Source organism: Carassius carassius, chromosome 17 (genome assembly GCF_963082965.1).
Source record: "Carassius carassius chromosome 17, fCarCar2.1, whole genome shotgun sequence".
In the NCBI taxonomy this organism is placed as follows: domain Eukaryota; kingdom Metazoa; phylum Chordata; class Actinopteri; order Cypriniformes; family Cyprinidae; genus Carassius; species Carassius carassius.
In genome coordinates, this window is record NC_081771.1 from 5087789 (window position 1) to 5108736 (window position 20948).

The 20948-nt window shown below is 35.1% G+C and overlaps 1 long non-coding RNA gene across 2 annotated transcripts in view; it reads left to right on the top strand.

The window, feature by feature from the left end:
• Positions 1-2709: 2709 nt before the first annotated feature.
• The window catches only part of LOC132160473 (uncharacterized), a 29110-nt gene continuing 10871 nt past the window's right edge, over positions 2710-20948 (top strand). The window contains exons 1-4 of one of the 2 annotated variants that reach the window (XR_009438013.1): positions 2710-2944; positions 3721-3817; positions 10486-10518; positions 11076-11378. This is a non-coding gene — a long non-coding RNA (uncharacterized LOC132160473). The remainder of the gene's footprint in view (positions 2945-3720; positions 3818-10485; positions 10519-11075; positions 11379-20948) is intronic. The other variant, XR_009438014.1, reaches the window with a different exon arrangement.

The window sequence follows — 20948 nt, forward strand, 5'->3', positions numbered from 1 at the left end:
GCCTAGACATACGTGCAATCTGCTCCACATGAGGGGGGGGGGGATCCCCTACCTTGTGTTTCATTTATCACACCAGGCACCCAATAATAAACACACACACACACACACACACACACATAGATGCACAGGTAGACAACTTGCCCTCCAAACATACAGTGCAAGCCTATGGAAAAACAAACACTCGTGGCTATTCGCAGTTGACATACATACTCCAACATCCACTTGAGTGCAAAAAAAGCCATGCACACACACACACACATGCACGCTCCTGCATAATACATGTGCTCACGCTCGCACACTTATAAACCATAATCCACCCACACAGAAATCGAGAAGGGTTTTCCCCAGGTGCAGAATTAAAGAGCTCACGCTTCCCAGCCCCCACTTCCTCTTCACCTCGGAGCTGGGAAACACTGGCATCAGAGCGCCTCGCAGAGCCAGACTACGTGCTTGTATTCATTATGTGGATTGAGATTACCCTGGACACTCTCTACAGGCTTTAAGCCACAAGATAACAAATACATGCATTGTTTATATGCGTACTCTATGTGTGAGGTTATTACCTTACCCAATAAACCATTTCCTGCAAAATCCTCCACTTTCAGCTCAACGTCAATAATTGGTTACATAACGTAGGGACTGCCATAAGAAGAACACATGCCCTATACAACAGTTATGGTATATAACAGTGAATTATGCAAAAAGAGCAAGATGGGTTTATCATATAGGAAGCTAAATGATGAGTTAGAGTTAAAAATGCACGAAATATCTCCTTATATCCAGCAAACATTCAGGTTTGTGCATGCCAAATGCTACTTTACAGATTCACGATATCATCCTCTACAGATAAACACGCCGCAAAAAGCTTTACATGTCAATCAGACAGTCTCTTCCTGTCTGAGTGGGTGAACTGTGTTCAGAGTAAGCTACAATAACGACGTATTGTCCTGGTATTCCTGGTAGTCAAAAATGGGGTTATGTGCGTCTTTAGCAATACCCTGAACTAATGAAACAAGAGCGCTCACAGCTGGCATCAGTTAGGTAACGTGCTAAAATTGGTAATTGAGATGAACTGTGTGAAATGTTATCAGAATTGACTTTCTCCATAAAGAAAAGATTGCATGGAGAACATCAGGACTCCCACTGGCTTCGGTTCCTGAACTAAAGCACTTAAAAAACAATCTCTAATCAGTCTTCAGGTTTCTGGTAATATAATGACGCACTTGAGATATGTTGTGCAACTTGGATTGAGCTGTGCATTCTTGCTGTAACATATCGAACTGCATTGACTAACAGAGATTCTATTGCATAATTCGTAGCATCTGTGTTTATATTATATTGATCAAATGTCTCTTCATATCTTCTTCTATGGACATCTGTGTGTATATGAATTTCAAAGTGATGTTTGAATAAGAGCTTTAAACGTACATGATGTTATCACTGGCTCAAGTTAAGTAGATTCACCTGAATTTCTGATTACATTGAAGTCAATCAGTTTATGATATTAATAGCAGCGGAAATTGCCTTTGAAAACAAGGTAAGAATTATAATTTAAATGATCCAAGCTTTCACATCCTAACTAGGTCAGGCAGATGACATCAAATATAGACATAGGTTCACCATTTCTATTTGTGTCTGTGGGTGACATGTTTCAACGCTGTGGTGTTTCCTGATTTACTGCATGAAAGCCCATGTTGCAAGACAAACCCTTTATTTATTACTTTATTTTCTAGTTGTGTACACTACTGTGCAAACAGTGTACTTTTTTAAAGAAAATTTGTTTTTTTATTCAGCAAGGATGCATTAAATTGATCAAAAGTGACAGTAAAGACATTTTAATTATTAAAATAAATGGATTTTTAAATAAATGTTGTCTTTTATCACACAATCCTAAAAAACGTACAGTCATCTACAAAACATCTAGTGCATGTATGTCATGGCAGAAATTCACAGAATTTAATTGCCTTTGTGCCTTCATTACTTCATTTTAAATGGTCCTGTGGGTGTGACCATCTATTCCATGCAACCTCAATTATTCTTTTTAAGAGCAGTTTTAGTGACTTATAGCATTTCACACTACAGGATACTTCAGAAACTGCATCTGCAACTTCATATTAAGGAGGCTTTTGGATTTGGTGCTTTAGGGGCATGAAGAATGAGACAGTTAGAATGATGTGAGAGATTATGTGTAGTCAGTGTCCAACCCATAAAACCCAAACCAAATTCCTTGAATTGACTGTAGTGAAAGGCATAAATCTTCTCAAAAAGGAATACAAATCCATCTTTTTCATCTTGCAAGAAAGGCACAATTGATACAAGCACCACAAATTATTTTCATTCCATCTCAATGATTTTAATCCAGTTCACATCAGCGTCTCTTAAGTGGAGGAAAAAGTGGGTAAGATCTCATGAGTCGACTCTATTTTTCTAGAAGCAACATGGATCTTTTTGTGCTGTACGAGTCTTGCGAAATGTTTAACTTCCGGTGGAAATAAACCATGATTTAATGAAGTTCTGCACTAAAAATGACGAAACCTGCATGTACAGCTTGGGCACAGTGACAAAAAAATACTTAGTTTAGTGCTTTTGAGGTCAGTGCATGTTACCATAAGCCCAAAACATTGAGGTGAACATGGTTTCATTTGGTTGGATTGTTGGATGGTTGGAAGTTGGATTTTGCTATCCTAGTCTTCATTCGAGTTACAGAAGCCACAGGCTACTTGGTGACTATAGCAGTCATCTCACTTTCCACCCATGCTTGAGATACAGCTAAAGGGTGAGCTAACTAAAGGCCAGTGGGCTTGGGGCTGGATGAGGACAGTTAATTTTTGGGATGTGTTCCATTTACTGTTTTGTTTCTGCAGCTAATACTCAGCATTAGAAGATTTATTAAATGTAGGAGCAGAGCCATCATCTGACACCTAGAGTCATCAGGCACCCAAAGGTCAGCTCTGTCTGTCTGTTAAATGCCACAGAAATGTCATTAACATAAAAATGGATGGGAAGTAACTGAACAAGATGTAGAATGCCATTCAGAATTTTTGAACAGTTCAAATCCCTCAAGAAATGAAACATTAATTCATTTAAAAAGTCTCATCAAAAACACTATTTAAAGTTGGCAGTCAATTACGTGGTCTTATCATTTTGTAACATTTTATTATGATATTATTTATGAGGTATAATGTGAAAATTTTAAATATCCTTAAATTGTAATGAAGAAAACTACCTCAAATGTTTTGAATAAAAATACTTTATTTTAGAGTACAAATTATTCAAGAGGTCAAATGGTACTCCAAAAATGATATTTACATTTAGTAATTAAGCAGACACTCTAATCCAGAGCGATTTACTAATGAATAGTCATGAAATTCGTAAAATAAAATAAAATAACAATAATAATGAACAAAAAAATAAATGTACAAACAAACAAATAAATAAATAAAATGCAGTTTTGGAATTAAAATTCCTTATGATATAATGTCAAAATTTCAGTGTTCTGAAATTGTAATGAGTTTAAGTTTACATTTTAGATATGCATTTAAAAACATCCAAATTTATAGCATTAATCACTTTCAAAAAAGTGATTAAGTGGTTGATATATATATATAGTTAAATTATGTACCGGTAGTAAATAGTTTTTCAAAAGCAGGCAAGCATTTCCTTATTTGTCATTGACCCAGCACGATATTTGCTTGTGAACCTTGCTTCACTGTTTTTCAGGTTACATGCTGACTGCTGTTAAGATGCTAGATTTGAAGGTCTGGAATTGTATTCTTTTAATCTCAAAGGAGCAGAGTGAAGAATTGAGGAGAGGAAGGTAGGAAAGCCCGGTAAGGGAATCCTAATGACTTTATTGATTGTGACACAGACATGTATAAATGCCTGACAACATAGCACGCCATCAGCGTTCATCACCGAAACAGAAGGAAAAACTGCCCACAAATCTCATCTAAACGACTTTGACAAATGACTCTTTACATACAAGCAGGAAGGAGCTCTAGAAGCTCACAGCATGCTGCAAGATGCAGTTATCCAAATTACTGAAGGAGGCATTAACATTGCAGGCATAAATTACTGTCTTTAAAAATGTAATCTGTTGATCTGTAAACCAAATCTGCACATTCTGTTGCTGTGAGACGACACAGCAAATCTGGGATGTTTTTAAACACATGTGTCTAAATGTCAAATCTCAAACCTAAATTTCCTTGAATTTTTTGAGAAGCAAACGAGCGCTCTCATTTCTGCTCCATCCCCCAATACGATCCCCCTCCCAGCAGTAAAATCTTATTCCAGTGTGCCTGTGTGCAATTGCCTCAACCCAGTGATTTATGGAAAGGAGGAAAAATCTCTGTGCAGATGGGACTGAGAGGTTAGAAAGAGGTATAAATATTCCTAATCATGTATTCAGCTGCCCCCGAGGTCCCTCCGTAATAGACAGTATATCTTCTAGTGCCATTAACCCATGAGATCAGCCGTGGTTGCGTGTTACGGGGACATGGGAAGCAAATTACGCGGAACCACTCGCGATCACACCTGTGTCCTATTCTCTAGTGTAAACCGAGTGTTGTTATTGTCACCTTCACCGTTAGAATATTGACAGTGGGATTGTTTTCTGAGAGAAAAGCGCAAATTGAAAGCACCGCTTGTCCTTTGTAGTGTGAATTAGGTCTTTGTTAGTGATTCTGTTTGATCATCTCTAATTGAAAAGCACATCCGTAACATATCCCAGTGTTTTTTAATTGTGTATGAACAGTCCTTGCTGTAAAAATCTATAAAAACAACATGAACGTTTTTTGGCTGCAATTAATTACAAATTTCAATCTAAAGTATATTGTCTTTATATTCAGTAATCTAGATAGATAGTTTGATAGTTTGCTGTCTCTAGCATTTGTGTGTATATGCATTTAAACTTAACATTCACTGAAGAAAATGGGTGTAAAAACAATTTTCACTCAGAAATTGCACAGTTACAAAAACATGAGTGAGACATTGAATTAACCTTGAACTTGGAGGGTTAAAACCCTCTCCAATATTTTGAATTTGGACTGCAATACCTAGTTCAACCACTCGGTTTCAATCCTACATACAGCAGTTTTGTGCTAACATTTTGAGAACATTATTATAGACCAGGTAACTTTGAATAAAAAATTATATTACTGTTACTGAAACAATGTCTGTTGTTAGCCAAAGTTCTAACAACTTTCCCTGTTTGCTTGGCAATTGTTTATTTGCTTGACAGCTCACTAGGTTTGGGAAAATAAAATTTAGCTCAAGGCTAACTTCAGTGTTTCTGAATGACTTTTTGCTTTTGCTTTTTAGAAGGTTTCAATCTAATACATTTACTCTATAGCAACATGTTAATGAAAGGCTATTTTCTCTCATATAACTGAGTCACAGCATGTTTGCTGAAAAGTGGATATGGGTTTACCATATCACACTCTACACTGACCTGTAGAAGGGCTGCAAGTGGAAGTCAAGCTTAATTAACTAATTAACTGAAACTTCCAGCTGCTGGTTGCAGCATCTGTTGTTGGAATCTTCTGCGAGTGTCTCCGGTGAGAATTAATTTAGTCCCTCTGCTAACAAGCCATTGGTGGGTCAAATCTGCTCCCTTCAGAGGACTTCAAAAACAAGATATATGCATAATTACTCTTTGCAAAGTATGTTTGGAAATACAGTCATCTGTTAAAATGTAACGTGCATCGGGCTAGTTGCCTTCACAGCATTTTCTAATTTATGCATGTATTGCTGCCTTGGTAAACACTGAAATGGGGACAGTCGTGTGTTTAAAAAGCGCCCTCTTGTGGTTGTACATGGAGCCTGCAGTGGTAATAAATGAAAGGGGAGGATTGGCAGCAGCACAACTATTAGGTTGACATTTTTTTTGTTGACTTTTATTGAATGTGAAACACTCCAGCTGGGAAGTTTGAGTAAAAAAATGATCTTGTATAAACATCTTTACACCACCCATTAGTGTATTTCCACATGAACATTTGTTGCAGAGTTTCAGACACAACAGAATGTTTGATGGACACCACAAGGAGGCAGCAAATGTGTATAACCAATATGATGCTTCTGTGCAGAGCTTGCCATCCATCAGTGCTCTCTCTGTTGGTTGTAGTTAATAAGTGGTGCTTGCCAAAGCGAGCATCAATAATCACTTGTTTGGGTTTGAATAATCCATTCAACAACTACCTAGCAATGCCATATCTACATGCTAACATCCACTCTAATAACTTTGCAACCAAATACCAATTTGGCAACCACATGCAATATTGAAATAGCTTACTCAATATTTCTCAATAAAAAGCAATCAATGTGTATGTACAAGAAAATCTAAAGTTCTCTCTCTCTCTCTCTCTCTCTCTCTCTCTATATATATATATATATATATGTTTGTGTGTGTGTGTGTTCTGTTTTAAATTTATTTAAGGTTTATTTTTTTAATGTGTATATTCATTTTTATTTCAGTTTTAGTTATTTTAATACATTAAGTTTTGTAGATTAACTAAAATAAAATGAGAAATGTTGCTTTGGAAACTGGCCCGAAATATGTATATTTTATTTGATCATTAATAAAAAAAATGTTTTTGGTCTTAGTTAACCATAACAATCCTGACACTAAAAAAGCATATATTTGCATTTTTTTAACCTGCTGTCCATAAATGCGTTTCAACATCTGACTTCTAAAATCAAATGCCAAGACTAACAATGCTTAAGTCTTATAATCTGGAAATCATTTGATCGTATGATCGAGAGAGTATTAGAGCAAAAGATAAAAAAACTATTGCTTCATTTATCCAGCCAAACGGCCTTAGTTTTACTCCAAAATCCCTGACTCATGTTGTAAGATTAATTACAAAGGAATTTTACCTTCCTTTTCTCCCCAGTGACGTAGGAGAACAATGAAAAGAGAGAGCTGGATGGACAGATGGGAGAGGAGTGTAAATGACAGTGGGAGGTAAACCCAAGAGATGACATGGGTCACCATTAACCATTAACCCAAAGTAAATGGACAAAGAATTGACTTTGTGAACAAAATAACAATTATTTATTCACTTTTTAGTATTATTTTTGACTCATTTAGTCAGAACATTATCAGCTAAATCAATCGAGGCAGTGCCTGGGGGTCATTGTATTCTTCAGGAGCCATACGTGTTCATTTGGAGAGGGTCTTTGTGCTAATTTCTTAAAAGATGGTAGCTTTTTGGATCGCTTCTTGGATTTCAAAGGTGACAGGGTCACCTGATCTGCTGGGGCTTATTAGGAGGGGCTTCATGACATGCAATAGCGTAGGATCTCTTCAATAGTGATCTCTGTATAGTGTTTGTGTGTGTACACATATGCAGTGCGTGGGAATAGTACCTTGGCAAACCTAATCCTCTAACTGGCCATTCGTCTTACAACTTGGAATTTCAGCTGGTTTCCAAATGATAAGCTTTAGACAAATCAGTGTGTTTTTAAGTTGCCTAAGAATTCTAGAACACTAGTTGACATTATGCATTAGTCAGTGATTGGAAATCATTATAAGCATTACTGTGATGCGTGTTTATTCCATGAACATTCCTATTGATATTTATTGAAGGCCTGACCCATATGAGAGAATATTTTGGATCCAACTATCTTAACAAATTTTAATAGAAGTAATGTGGTCAAATCCTTGGTAGTTAAAATCATGAAACAATACATAGAGTCTGGTTTAGAAGTTTAGATTTTTATCTAGTATAAATTATTAAAATCCAAAGTAAACTAGACTGTAAGTTAAATTGTATTTTTTTGTCAAAGTTTAGAGCCAGTGATGTACAGCTAGTATTTATTTTATTTTATTTTATTTTATTTTATTTGTCTGTGATATTGTACACAAATGTTTTTTTGTTCCTTTTCCTATTCTAAACTGTTACTTCATTGGCAGCGGTGCTTAAACCAGACAGTATTTTTCACCGCTGTTCGAATACAGTTTGTTTTATGCCCTTCAATCATGTTTCACTTATCATGTTGTGTTGACAACTCTTAAGTACTGCGTGATATGAGCATGTTATGCAGACAGACAGGCCTCATCAAAGTGTTTCCTGTAAAAGCTAATGATGTGTGGGCAGATGTTTGTAACGTGGCTGTGTTATGGAGGTCACCGGAAATCTCTAGAACATCTGGAAAAACACAATTATCTAAACTGACAAAACAGGTGGAGATATTATCTTTTTATTCCCTAGAAACATCTCCCATACAAGACTTTTCCCACTTGTTTTCTTTCTCAAGATTCTCTGAGCATCCAGAGGGGAATCATGTTAATTTACCATTTCTTTAAATTTGAGGCTTAATATCAGTGGGTCCATAGGAGATTCTGCACTGTATGAGCAAGTCATTTAATTGTTCAGATGATCAGTAAAAAAGAGCTGATACATTCAGGCAGTTTACAGTCTTTATGAATGAGTCATTGAATCATTTGTTCAACCGATTTGTTCAAAAATCATTCAGGAATGAAACTTCACTACTGAGTGTTCTGCTTTGTTCTGTATCTATTTTCCATGATGCATTAAAAACACAGTATTGTAATATTGTATTTAAAATGTAAGTTACTCAACATTAACCTACTATTTGTTGATCTGTTGTATAAAGGCAATATCACACAAATTGCACCTGTTAATCCAATGTCTTCTCAGAACCTTGTTCTTTTGATGTACAAAGTGTGATATTAATGTTTACAAACAAAACTGTTGACACAGAATGCATTGTACTACTTTTGTAAACATGCCTTTACCCAAGTGAAATTTTTTTTTTAAATAAATTTATTTTGTGCTAAGTATGCTACAAATACATTTAGATATTTATGTGCTTAATAAAATACCCTGCAGTTATACTTTTAGTATACTAAACTGGTATATGTTTGATTGTGCTGAAGTAAAACTGTTGCAAGCATTCTGATAATATACAGAGATCATACAATCCTTATTAATAGTGATATACAGTACAGACCAAAAGTTTGGACACACCTTCTCATTCAAAGAGTTTTCTTTATTTTAATGACTATGAAAATTGTAGATTCACACTGAAGGCATCAAAACTATGAATTAACACATGTGGAATTATATATGGAATTATATAAATAACAAAAAAGTGTGAAACAACTGAAAATATGTCATATTCTAGGTTCTTCAAAGTAGCCACCTTTTGCTTTGATTACTGCTTTGCACACTCTTGGCATTCTCTTGATGAGCTTCAAGAGGTAGTCCTGAAATGGTCTTCCAACAGTCTTGAAGGAGTTCCCCGAGAGATGCTTAGCACTTGTTGGCCCTTTTGCCTTCTGTCTGCGGTCCAGCTCACCCCTAAACCATCTCGATTGGGTTCAGGTCCGGTGACTGTGGAGGCCAGGTCATCTGGCACAGCACCCCATCACTCTCCTTCTTGGTCAAATAGCCCTTGATCCCTTCAGTGTGACTCTACAATTTTCATAGTAATGAAAATAAAGAAAACTCTTTGAACGAGAAGGTGTGTCCAAACTTTTGGTCTGTACTGTATAAAAAAAACATTTAGGCATAATGTTTAGAAATATAAAAACTTTATCAAATTAAGTTGAATTATAATTTTATATCAATAGGTTTTTAGTGGTGTGTCAATAATGTTAATTGATTTAAGTAGGGCAGATGGACATTTATCAGTTGTGCTCGAGTCTAGGCTCTTTTACATCGTCTTTCAAAAGTTGAAAATTTCAACTTTTAAGAAGCGTGTTTTATGCATTCTGTGTAAAATGCTTTAGAATATGATATGACACTTCGTATTATATGACCTTCCCTTTCAATAAACAGGAACAACAGCTTCAGGGAACAGTTTATTGAGAGACAATAACCCTCATTTAAGTCTGATTTTAGCCTAGTTAAAAAAATGGGACAAAAGATAAGATAAAACAATCAACACTTAACTAGCACTTGTTCAAAAGTTTTTCACATGGTGTATAATAAAGGATATAACATGACCTATGTTATGCCATAAACTGAAATACAACCGATTATATTTAATTCTTTTAAAAATTCTCATGGATTTGTAAGGCGTTCATATGAAAGATGAAGAAATTTTTGTCTGAGAATGTGCACTTGAAGTCGACAGGAAATAATGCCTACATTGAAGAAAACGAACAAAGGGGCGCCATGTGCAGACAGCGAGAGTGTGAATTAACACTTCTATTATTGTGGCATAAAAATACTGTTCCCCCTCAGGATAAAAATGCTAATTTTGTTAAAACCTCAAACTATGCCACATATTCATATAGAGAAACAGTATAGCTGACGGTTTTGTTCATATTAAAGGCACTATTCATATTAAAGGTCATTGAGCACTTAATGTGGAGAAAAATGCATTTTAAAGTGCGTATTTGTCATAATAAAGAGAACATCCATTTCTAACAGCTGTGAAAAAAAGATTTCGGTTGTTCCGTTGAAATATGAAATATGTGCAATATGTTTTCTAAATATTTTCTTTTGTGTTCCACAGAAGAAAGAAAGTCGGTTGTGGAGGAACATGAGGGTGAGTAAATGATGACAAATCTTTTAATTTTTTTTTATGAACTGTCCCTTTGAAGGTGAAGTGTGTAAACACTCATCTGTTTTCCATTGCTTGACAAAGTTGGCCTCAAAAAGAGCAATGAAAAGTTACACACTTCAGCTTTAATACTGTAATGTTATACTGTAAATGCTAAGATTAATTAAAAGATTCCTTTGACTTAATGACTAAAGATAAATTCTTCAACACTCTCCAGAAAATTATATGGGTATTAAAAAGCTTTTAATAGTGTTTAAGGTAAAAAATTGGTAGCATTTGAACAAAAAGAGTTTGATTGATCAAATAAGTATGCTCTCTTTTGTGGTCTTTTAATAATATATGTCAGCATGAAGAGTTTTCTTTCTACCAAGTAGTTCACATGGATTTCCAGTCATTATCGCAATCCCTGTGCTAAAACTCTGTTTCTCATTGACGTAATCAACCGAACACGTTCAAAGTCAATATTTTCAAAGAGGCGGTTGTCTGTTCCAAAGACAACAAAATGGCGGGATTTTGTGAATTTCTGTCTATGTTGTTTTCAGGAAACTGAAATCCAGCATGGAAATCGACCTTTACATCTGACACAACACAGATACTGTCTTTCCATGTGTCAGGAGCGAATGATGTCCGTCCTGATGGCTAGAGGAGAAGGTCAATGGGTCTTTTGGCAGCAGATTCTTGGTCTTCGGAGGCTGAATTCCTTCATTCTGACTGTATGGCAGAGTCTTGAGAATCTGCAGAGCTGAGGAGACTTTCTTCTCATCTAATGAACAACACTTGGCTCATTCTCGCATTAAGAGGAAATGACTTTTCCTAGCCACTCTTCATCTCAAGTGCAGAATGGGGTGAGTGCATAAGTTCAGCTTTCGAGTGCATAAGTTCATTATTGTTCACGCTGCTGTGTTTGAGTCACATAAATGGTATTGTTGAGATCAGGATGCTGCTGCAGTACATCTGTGTGATTTTGCAATCGTGGATATGTATGTATATATATATATATATATATATATTTTTATATATATATAGATTTATATATATATAAATCTGAGTCAAACTTAGAAAAAAATATATAATATTGACACTGTAGAATTAATATAGAAAGTATGGAAATTATCTATATATATTATAGATAGATAGATGGATCACAAAAAATATTTATAGCTAAAAAAATTGAAATAAGAAAAAAAAACATATAATATTGACAATAAAAATGTAGAATAAATATTGAAATCTTCATGATTTTTTTTCTCGATTTTATTCATTTCCATGAATTTTCCATGTTTGGGAAAAAAAAAAATCCCTCTTAATTTCCAGATTTTCCTGGAGCTTATATTTGTAGACTTTATTTGTTAAGACTTGAATTTAAATCCCGGTTTAAGTGGTTCTCTTATCCATCTTGCAGTCTGCCCTGTTCACGTCAGTGCTTTTATATTATTTTACTCCTTCCTCCTTTTTTCTTTGCAGTGTGCTACTGTACTGCCTTTGATGTCTTTTGAAGATATTAATCCTTCTTTTCATGCTTGATTCAAAATCCTTACTGATTATTTTCGTGAAAGAATTTCAAACGACCAAGGAATTTATTTTTCATCCACTCTGGGTGTATTTTTGAGGGGGAAATTAATAGGAAATGATCTTGTAATACTTTTCATCTGACTGCAAGTCAGAGGTGGATGATAAATGCGAACACATTGCGTCCATGCAAAAGGTCTGTTTGCACTTATTCCTCAAAACTGTGAAAGTTGAGCCACTTCCTACATATCACATAATACATGCACAAAACAGTCATGTGGATATGGAGATCGGAGTACAATATGCAAGGCGATTTGTCTTTGTTAGAGATATGTTCAGTGTGTTCCTATCCAATTACTTATTTCACACTCCTCAAAAGACATCTCATGATATTTACAGATCACATAGCAGTAGCTGGAATTAATAGATGGGTCTGACAAAAAACCTGACAATTTGTTAAACATAATAGTGTGTACAACAACAACTTGATCCCTGATACATATAAATACATATTTACCTCACCCATCTATTTCTCAAGTCTGTTTACCTGTGTTTGTAACAGTTCCATTTAATTATGAAGAAATGAATAGTTAGTTCCTGGCCTGAACAGGATATTACAAAAGATGAATACACTTTGTTCAGTGCTTGCCTTGACTCAGGTTTGCCAAGGTTGAACATCCACACAAAATAAGCAGGGATATTTCATCCAAAAATGAAAATCCTCTCATCGTTAACTCTCCTTCATACCGTTCCATGTGCATTTTTATCTCTGCTGATAATGCACAAAAAGCACAAAAGATGCACAAAAGATGATATTTTAAAGAATATTTCAGCTTTTTTGTCTAAACCGTAATAGTCAATAGGATCCAAAAGAAAGTCATATAGAAGACAGAAGGTCATACATGTTTTTGAAATTTTTCACTTTTGGGTTAACTTTTACTCTAAACCAGCCTTAACTTGTTTGCTGGCCTTAACTGGTCTGACTGGTCTTTTGGTACATTTTAGAAGGATTTTGCTTCAGCTAAGCCCAGCAAACCAGCTGGAATACATCTAGTTTCATTTTTGTTGCTTGCTTTACAATAAATGTTGGTCAGATCTTGTGGATGGATCTTGGCCAGAATGAGCTTCTAGTTTGACCAGATGTTACCAGAAAGTCTAGCACAGAAGTATTATGATTAGATGTTAAAACCTTCACACAGTTTCCTTAAGAGTGGTCACTTCAGTTTTGTTATTTTAGTCAGACCTGATTTTTGTACCAGTGTCTGTAGTCATGCTTATTGAAACTATGCCGATCACTCAAGACCTTCCTCCAGACTCATAGTTTTCTGAGAGTCCTGATCCCATGCCAATACCAACAAGAAACAATACTGTTTGGAATGCCACGGCCTGCAAACCTCAAAATCACTTTTACATGGTTACATATGACCTCAACTCTTTTACTTCATTGTGTGTTTGCAAACATAGCAATTTCCTATCATGTATGTGGTTAAATCTTTTTTATGCTGCAAGCAACATCATCACCCTTGGAGGAAATTTGTATAGATTGCAATGTGCTTTGATTATGACATCATTATACATCACCTTATTTGACCTTGCACATCTGTGCAGTTGCGAGAATCCATTACTCCGTCTCCTGCAATGAAAAATGAGACCTTTATAACAGCCTGAAGAAAAAAGGAAGCAGAAGTGTCATGTATTTGTTTGACAGTGACCTCCATCCTGCAGTGTAAAACCGATCCACAGCTGAATTCAGTATCTGTTGCAGGAAGCTCTGTTCTTTGAGGTTCTCTTATATCTATTATTGTGGTACTTGCCAAGACAAGCATCGTTATTATTTCTGGTGAATAATTGTGAAACATTTTGTTAACTGACAAGGTTGTTTAACAGGCAAATTGATTTCTGTACCTCCATTTCTATTGCCTTGAAATGCAGTGTTTTAGAAAGTGTTGCAATTCAGTCATCGGATGGAAAAACACATGTTTATGAGTCTTTGATTGGCCCCAAAATGTAAACAAACCTTTGTTGCTGGGAAGCTTCATCGCTGTGCAAATGAGCCTTGGCGAATCTGGATGTTGCAAAATGGCACTGAATAAACAAGGTCCGACTTGCACTGGAATGCTTCGTTTCATGTGCATTTGTTATAGAAATCCCATTATAATTATGTTTCATTTTTGTAATGACCTCAGGATGTAGCAAAGACTTCTGAAATCCTGTGCAAGTACCTCTCTGAATCTGCACGTCACAAGAGCAGTTTTAATTTAAGCAATATTGCAGGAGTTACGTTTGTACAACAGTTCTGTAAACAACCAAATAATATCAACCATATGCTATTTTGTAGGCTACTTTTGCTATTTAGGATTTTTTCACTAACAAAAAATAGTTCAGTTGCAATGTGGTAAGCCGTATAAATGGAATTTTACTTATTGAACTATATTGTTATTTATTCAGAGACAAGGAACCTCAATGCTTCTGATGTGAAGATCTGTTCAATTATTTGGAAAATGGACTAGGATTGCGGTTGTATTTATAGATTTTTCTTTTTGTTTTATGCTTTAGTGATGTTGAGGTGACATCTCTGAGGTCATGCGGACTATCACTAGATTTGTGACTGCTGGTGTCAAATGTGAAATTCCAGTGATTGCTTGTGTGTCTTTTCGATGTTTTGGTCTTCAGCTTGCTATTTTAAGAGGTTGACATATGCACTCTTAACAATCCTTCAACAAACACAAATCAAAGAGTTACGACTGGTTGAGTCACTTTTAACTCAGCCTGATGCAGACCACATAAGTCCACAGTATGAGATTGTCTAGAAGTTTTAAGCCTTAGTCACTAGCTGCCGTGTGCTGTGAAGACATATAAACACTATGAACTTTCATACTTGAAATTGTTTTATGTGTTGAGTTAAATTCTATTTGTTACTGAGACACCTTTTTATAAAATAATACTAACTTCAACACGTGGAGACCCTTCACCTGCCAAATCATGATGCATTCGTTGCTCGTTCTGATACAGCGTTCCTTTTTAGCTGATATTACCAAACATTTTTCATCAAATGTCAAAGCCCTAAACTTTTTCTCCTTGAATATTTTGTTTCATTTAGGAATTGATAATACTTTAAGTGTTCATTGCACTTTTAATGGCTAGAAGAGGTGACTTAAAAAATATTTTTTCATAACATGATTTCCCTTTTTATAATGTTTCAATGATATCCATACTGCTGATGTCTCTAGAAAAATTTTCTTTTCCCCCCTAATATTTAGCCTAACCATAACCTAACTATAGCAATAAAACATTAAAGTATAATTGAGAGCCATCAATTTGTACATTTATAAGACTTAAAAAAAAAAACAATTTCTGATTCAATTGAACTTAAAACAGTCTTCACATAAACCCTTTATCATAAATGTCATATTTGCCTGTACTCTTCAGCAAGTAGGAAATTTGTTAAAAAATTTGTTAAAACTAAATTAAATATAGATGAATCCTTAAAGCTACAAAAGTTACTGATTCCCTCTTTTTTCTTTTGTTCTTTGATTAACAGACATCACATCAGCTGGGTTATTAGCTTATTTGCCTGCTATTAATTTAAGAGCTGGCGCTGCTGAAAGTGACGTGGAACTGACACACATGGTTTCACTCGTATTTTAATATGATACAGGCTACAGCGTGCGTGCAACTGAAGGGCACACACTACTAGCACAGTATATTGGCAGACAGGACAGGAAAATGTATTTTTACTGACATATGACCTGACAACATCTCATCTGACCACAGTTCACTGTTGTTCTACTGAAGGTCCTTGTCACCTGTATCGTTTCAGCGCTCGTTTGACTCATGCCTGGTGCTGAAGTGAAATTGGATCTGAAAAGTCTCCTGTTTAATGTGGTCGTAAAGAAGTTCTGCATCTGAATTAATGCAATTCTTGCTTAGAAAAAGAGACAGATCCAAATGAGAGAATTAGAGAAATTAATCGCTTGCATTAACACGCTAATTTTGACAGCTATAGTTTTTTTGAAAATTGCATATTTTAAATGTCAAAAATTCTGATTAATTTTTTTTTTTTTTTTCACAATTTGTATTTATTTCTAGCAATTTAAGAAGCTAAAAAACATAGTTTCTTGCCATTATAAGAAAAAGCCAGATTTATGAGATATAAATTTAGAATTGGGAGATATTTTTTCATGGAATTCTAAGTCTACATCTTGCAATTCTGACTTTTTTCTCAGAATTAGCAGTTTAAATCTCAAAGATCTTGTTTTCTCTGAACTCTGCATTTACATCTTTTTTATTCCTTTTTTATTTCCACCACAGAATAAAAAACATAATACAGTGCAATAGATTCCACAACATACTTTTTTTCTAAGAATTGCAAGTTTGTATCTTGCCATTCTGAATGTATATCTCACAATTCAGTGATTCAATTCTCAGAAATATGAGGAAAAAGTCAGAATTTAGAGATAAAAAGTTGCTTTTACCTTTTTATTTGTATATTTTGTAGCAGAAATAGACTCCCATACCTTTAAGAATCGAAAATGACTTTATTCCCATTGTAAAAAGCTTGAACATGTCAGGTTTTAGGACCCATGGCTTCCCAGTCCACAGAGGAGGCACTAAGACAAGGGACTTCTGGCTCTAACTACCACAGCAATCAATTTCTCAACAACAGGAGCTGCTTCGGACTGGGTGACAAGAGCATTCTGTTTCCCCAATCAGGATTAAGTATCGGAACAAAAGTGGAATATTGAAACATAAACATAAGGCATCATCTGATAAACTTTCTGAAGTGATAGAGAGTGAAGAAGAGGAGGAGAGAGGTAGGACAGTTTGATAACACATGCATGCATTTAATACTTTACAAGAGAAGTTGTGTGCAAAAATGCTGAAGTACTTTGTGCCCATAAAAATGCTAAAAAAAGTTTTTAGTTGAACCTTGGTCCACTTTTAAGTTTTAGACTTAAACCCTAACCTGGACCTTTTTTTTCATTCTTTTGCATAATCTTCTCTCTCTCTTTTTTATTTTTATACAATTTTCTATTCCTCTCTATACTTCATACAGAAAAAAATGGATTTTATGCATGTAATTGTATGTAGGAGAGTTTATGACAATACCTATAGGAGTTACTTAGTTCACAGTCTTCAGGGGCAACCAACAATTCTATTTGTCCCATCTTTGGGGGGCTTAAAGTGTCTCCACTCCCTTCAAATTTGAGGATCATCAGGTTACCATTGCAATACGGACTAGAGCAGGGCTTTCAGCTGCAGCTCACATGCACAAACCTCTACTCACACATGACTCATATTACCTCCAGTCATACACTGCTGAGGATGTAGCATCAGGTCAGACATACCTTCCATATTTTTCATATCATGAAAGTGAACAAACTTTCAGTGCTCTCCTATTTTTTATTTTATCTTCATTTTTCTCTGTGTTGTAAGGCAGACATGACTGTAGCCATCTCAGTTACCTAAATCACTCATTACTGATTCATGAGTACCAGTCATTACAAGGCATAATATGTGTGGTACAGCATACATATGGAAGCCATGAAACATTAGCATTCTTGTGAGGCACGCTTTGACTTTTTGTAAGGATGGTGCAGTTGTTTATATGGCATAAAATAAAAATGCCATAAAAATGCTAAATTATTTTAAAGTGTAAAATTATCAAGTGTTTTCTGTGTTTTTTAAAAGACAATATTCACACAAATAAATATTCTGTGTTAATTTATTCACCCTCACATCATTCCAAGCTCTTTATAACTTTTCCTTCTTCCATAGAACACAAAGGTACTTATAAATGCTATTTGAATCAATGAGAACTGGGGTTTGTGAGCTTCTAAAAGGAAAAGCACCATAAAAGTATCATAAAAATATCATAAAAGTAATGACTTACGTCCTTTTGTAAGCTTTGTGTGAGAAAAAAAGACTAAAATTTAAGCCATTATTGACTTATATTTAGATATTAAGTGAATGATTTAAAATTTCTGTCTGTTCATCGCACACAACTATCATATAACTTCAGAAGGCTTGTTGGTGTAGTGCATTAGTCATATAGTAGTCATTTTGGAGCTTGACAGCTCCTCACTTTCATTATATTGAATAGAGTGACCTGGATATTCTTCAGATAATTAATTTTTGTGTTCCACAGAGTTTGGAACAACATAAGTATCCTGTTTGAGTGTACTATCCCTTTAAATATTTACTGTAAGTCTCTAAACTAACTTACATTTCTCACTGTTTAGCCAGATGTTTATTCAGGTCAGCTGCCACATCGAAAGCCAGGTTCATGCACCATGAAGTTCTCCAGACACCTGACACACTTTCAGCTTCATATTTTGAACACAACAGGTTGTCTTTTGCCCTTTAATGATGATCCAAGTTCTTGTACCATTTCTCTTTTAGAAAGGACAGTGTTTGGGTACGAGAAGCTGATCCTCTCACAGCCAAGTCATCTGTACTAATGGCCTACTCAACAGGCTTTTTAGGGCTATCAGGCCACGTACACACATGCTTTGGGAGTGAGAACAGCATTTAAATGCAATTAAAAATAAACTATTGTTCAGTGTGTCTGCAAAATACAGGTGTTACATCTTGAATTTGAGATGGATGACATAATGATTACCATAGAAACGCTTTTGTGTTTCTGAGTTGTAAACAAGAAACATGGATGCCAAATACTTAAATACTCAATATTGCCATTGTGGGCGTTAACTATTTTTTAAGCAGTATTAGCTATAAGAGACACTACTACAAAAGTTTAGGGTAATATTTCTTTTTTTAAGAGATTCATAATTTTATTCATCAAGTATGGCCTGAATACATCAAAACTGACAGTAAATAATTTAAATGGTTACAAAAAATGTTCTGTCAAAAAATGCGGTTGTTTTGAACTTTCATTAAAAAAATTCTCAGTTTCCTCAAAAATGTGAAGCAGCCTTACTGTTTTTATCATTGGTAATAATAAGAAATGTTTTTGTGAGCAGCAAATTAGCATATTAGAATGATTTCTGAAGGATAATGTGACACTGAAGACTGGTGTAATGATGCTAAATATTCATTTTGTTTTAATCACAGAATTAACTTATATAATAAATAATAATTATTTTCAATTGTAGTAATTACAGTTTTGTGTGTGTGTGTGTGTTTTGATTAAATAAATGCAACCTTGGTAAACACATGATAAATCTTACCGACCCTAAACTTTTGAACTGTAATGTATATCGTCCTACAATTTTTTATATTTTTTTTATTTTAGCAAACCTGGTTTATTTATGCATGTTTCATGCATTTGTATTAGTCAAGATATGTATGTGCTTTGTGTTGTAAAATCATCTTTTCATAATTTTTCATAATTTATTGATTTTTTTAAAGGATCAAATTAGGTTGTAAAATGTGGCTGTTGGTTTTGTAAAGTGAACTCTGAGTAGTTCAGAATTAAAGTAAATACTCTAAAGACAAGTGACGATTGTAATTGGCAGTGTGTATGGGGACATTGTAAAATCAAAAGCTGCTTCCCAACTTCTGTCCTTATGCTTTGAAATATTTATCGAGGCCCGTCAGGTTCTTTAAAACTGGTCATAACTTTCAAATTTTAACATCTGCCAACACGTTCTTACAAAAGGAAAAAATTTCCATTTGGCCTGAAATTCAAGAACTAAACAAAGGGGGAAAACTTGACTTGGCCACAAACCCTCACAAGATATCACTCTCTTTGGGATTTTAGTCCACCTGCCCCCTTTCCCACAATCATCCGAGGCTTTTCAGAGGGGTTTATGGTGTCAGCCTTGAGGGGGTTATTGGTGATGACCCTGGGCCTTCCTCCTTTGAGCCAGGGATTACCTGAAGAATAACAAGAGAAATGGGTGAGAAAATCTGTGAAAGCAAACACCCAGAGAGTGAGAGGTAAAGGGGGACTGAGAGGTGATTATCAAGATTCAAGCTAAATAGAAATTACCAGCTGGATTTGCAATGTTAAAATGGTTTCAAGAGGTTTTTGAAAGAAGGACTGAAGGGGCACAGAAGGAAAAACTCTGTTTACCGTATGATAAATTTCAGGCATGTGCTAAATGGGATTTGTGTGTTCTTGGGAGTTATAAGCGAGGAAGAGTGTAAAAGGCAAGGGTAATTTCTGTCTCGTTTTCCTTTGAAGAACACAGAGACAGAGCTTTAAAGTGTCCTAACATGTGGTTTCAATTCAAAGGCACTCCAATAAATAGCACTCTAAATGTATGCCGTCAGTTCCCATACCATTCTAAATCTGATTTTCGATGTAAACTATCAAGCATATTTACCATTTCTCCTCCAAATAGTTTCCAGAGATGCAGGTGTTTGCTTGTGAAGTATATTCTCAGACACATCCTTTTATGCCGCGCTCTGTAAACTATAGGGACGTGTTGGAGACCTTTATCTCAGACTTGGATCGCCGCCAGCATCATTCGCTCTTTTCAACCTGGTGGATTCTGTGGTTTCAGGATGCTGTGTTTAAGGACTTGAACTTCTAATTCCCTTGCAGTTTAGTTCTCAAACCTGACATAACAAGTTTGTACTGTAGTTTCTGTAATTGTGGTGTCATGTCTTGTTCTGTGGTAATGATGTCAGTGGAATGCACCTGCAGGGAAAGAATTAAATGGATCATTATATCTGAGGAAGACAAACCATTCACTCCCGGTAGTGGTGGGCGGTATGATCAAATGACTACGTTTTTAGAACACAGTAATAATATATATCAAATTATAGTGATTTTTTTTTTTTTTTAAAGTATATTTACTTTTTTAAATGTCTAAAATGTCTAAAAGTTTTTTTTAGAAAAGAAAGTATTTCTTTTATTCAGAAAGGATGAATTAAATTGATTGGAAGTGACAGCAGACACTTTTACATTGTTCTACTTGTCAAAGAATCCTGATAAA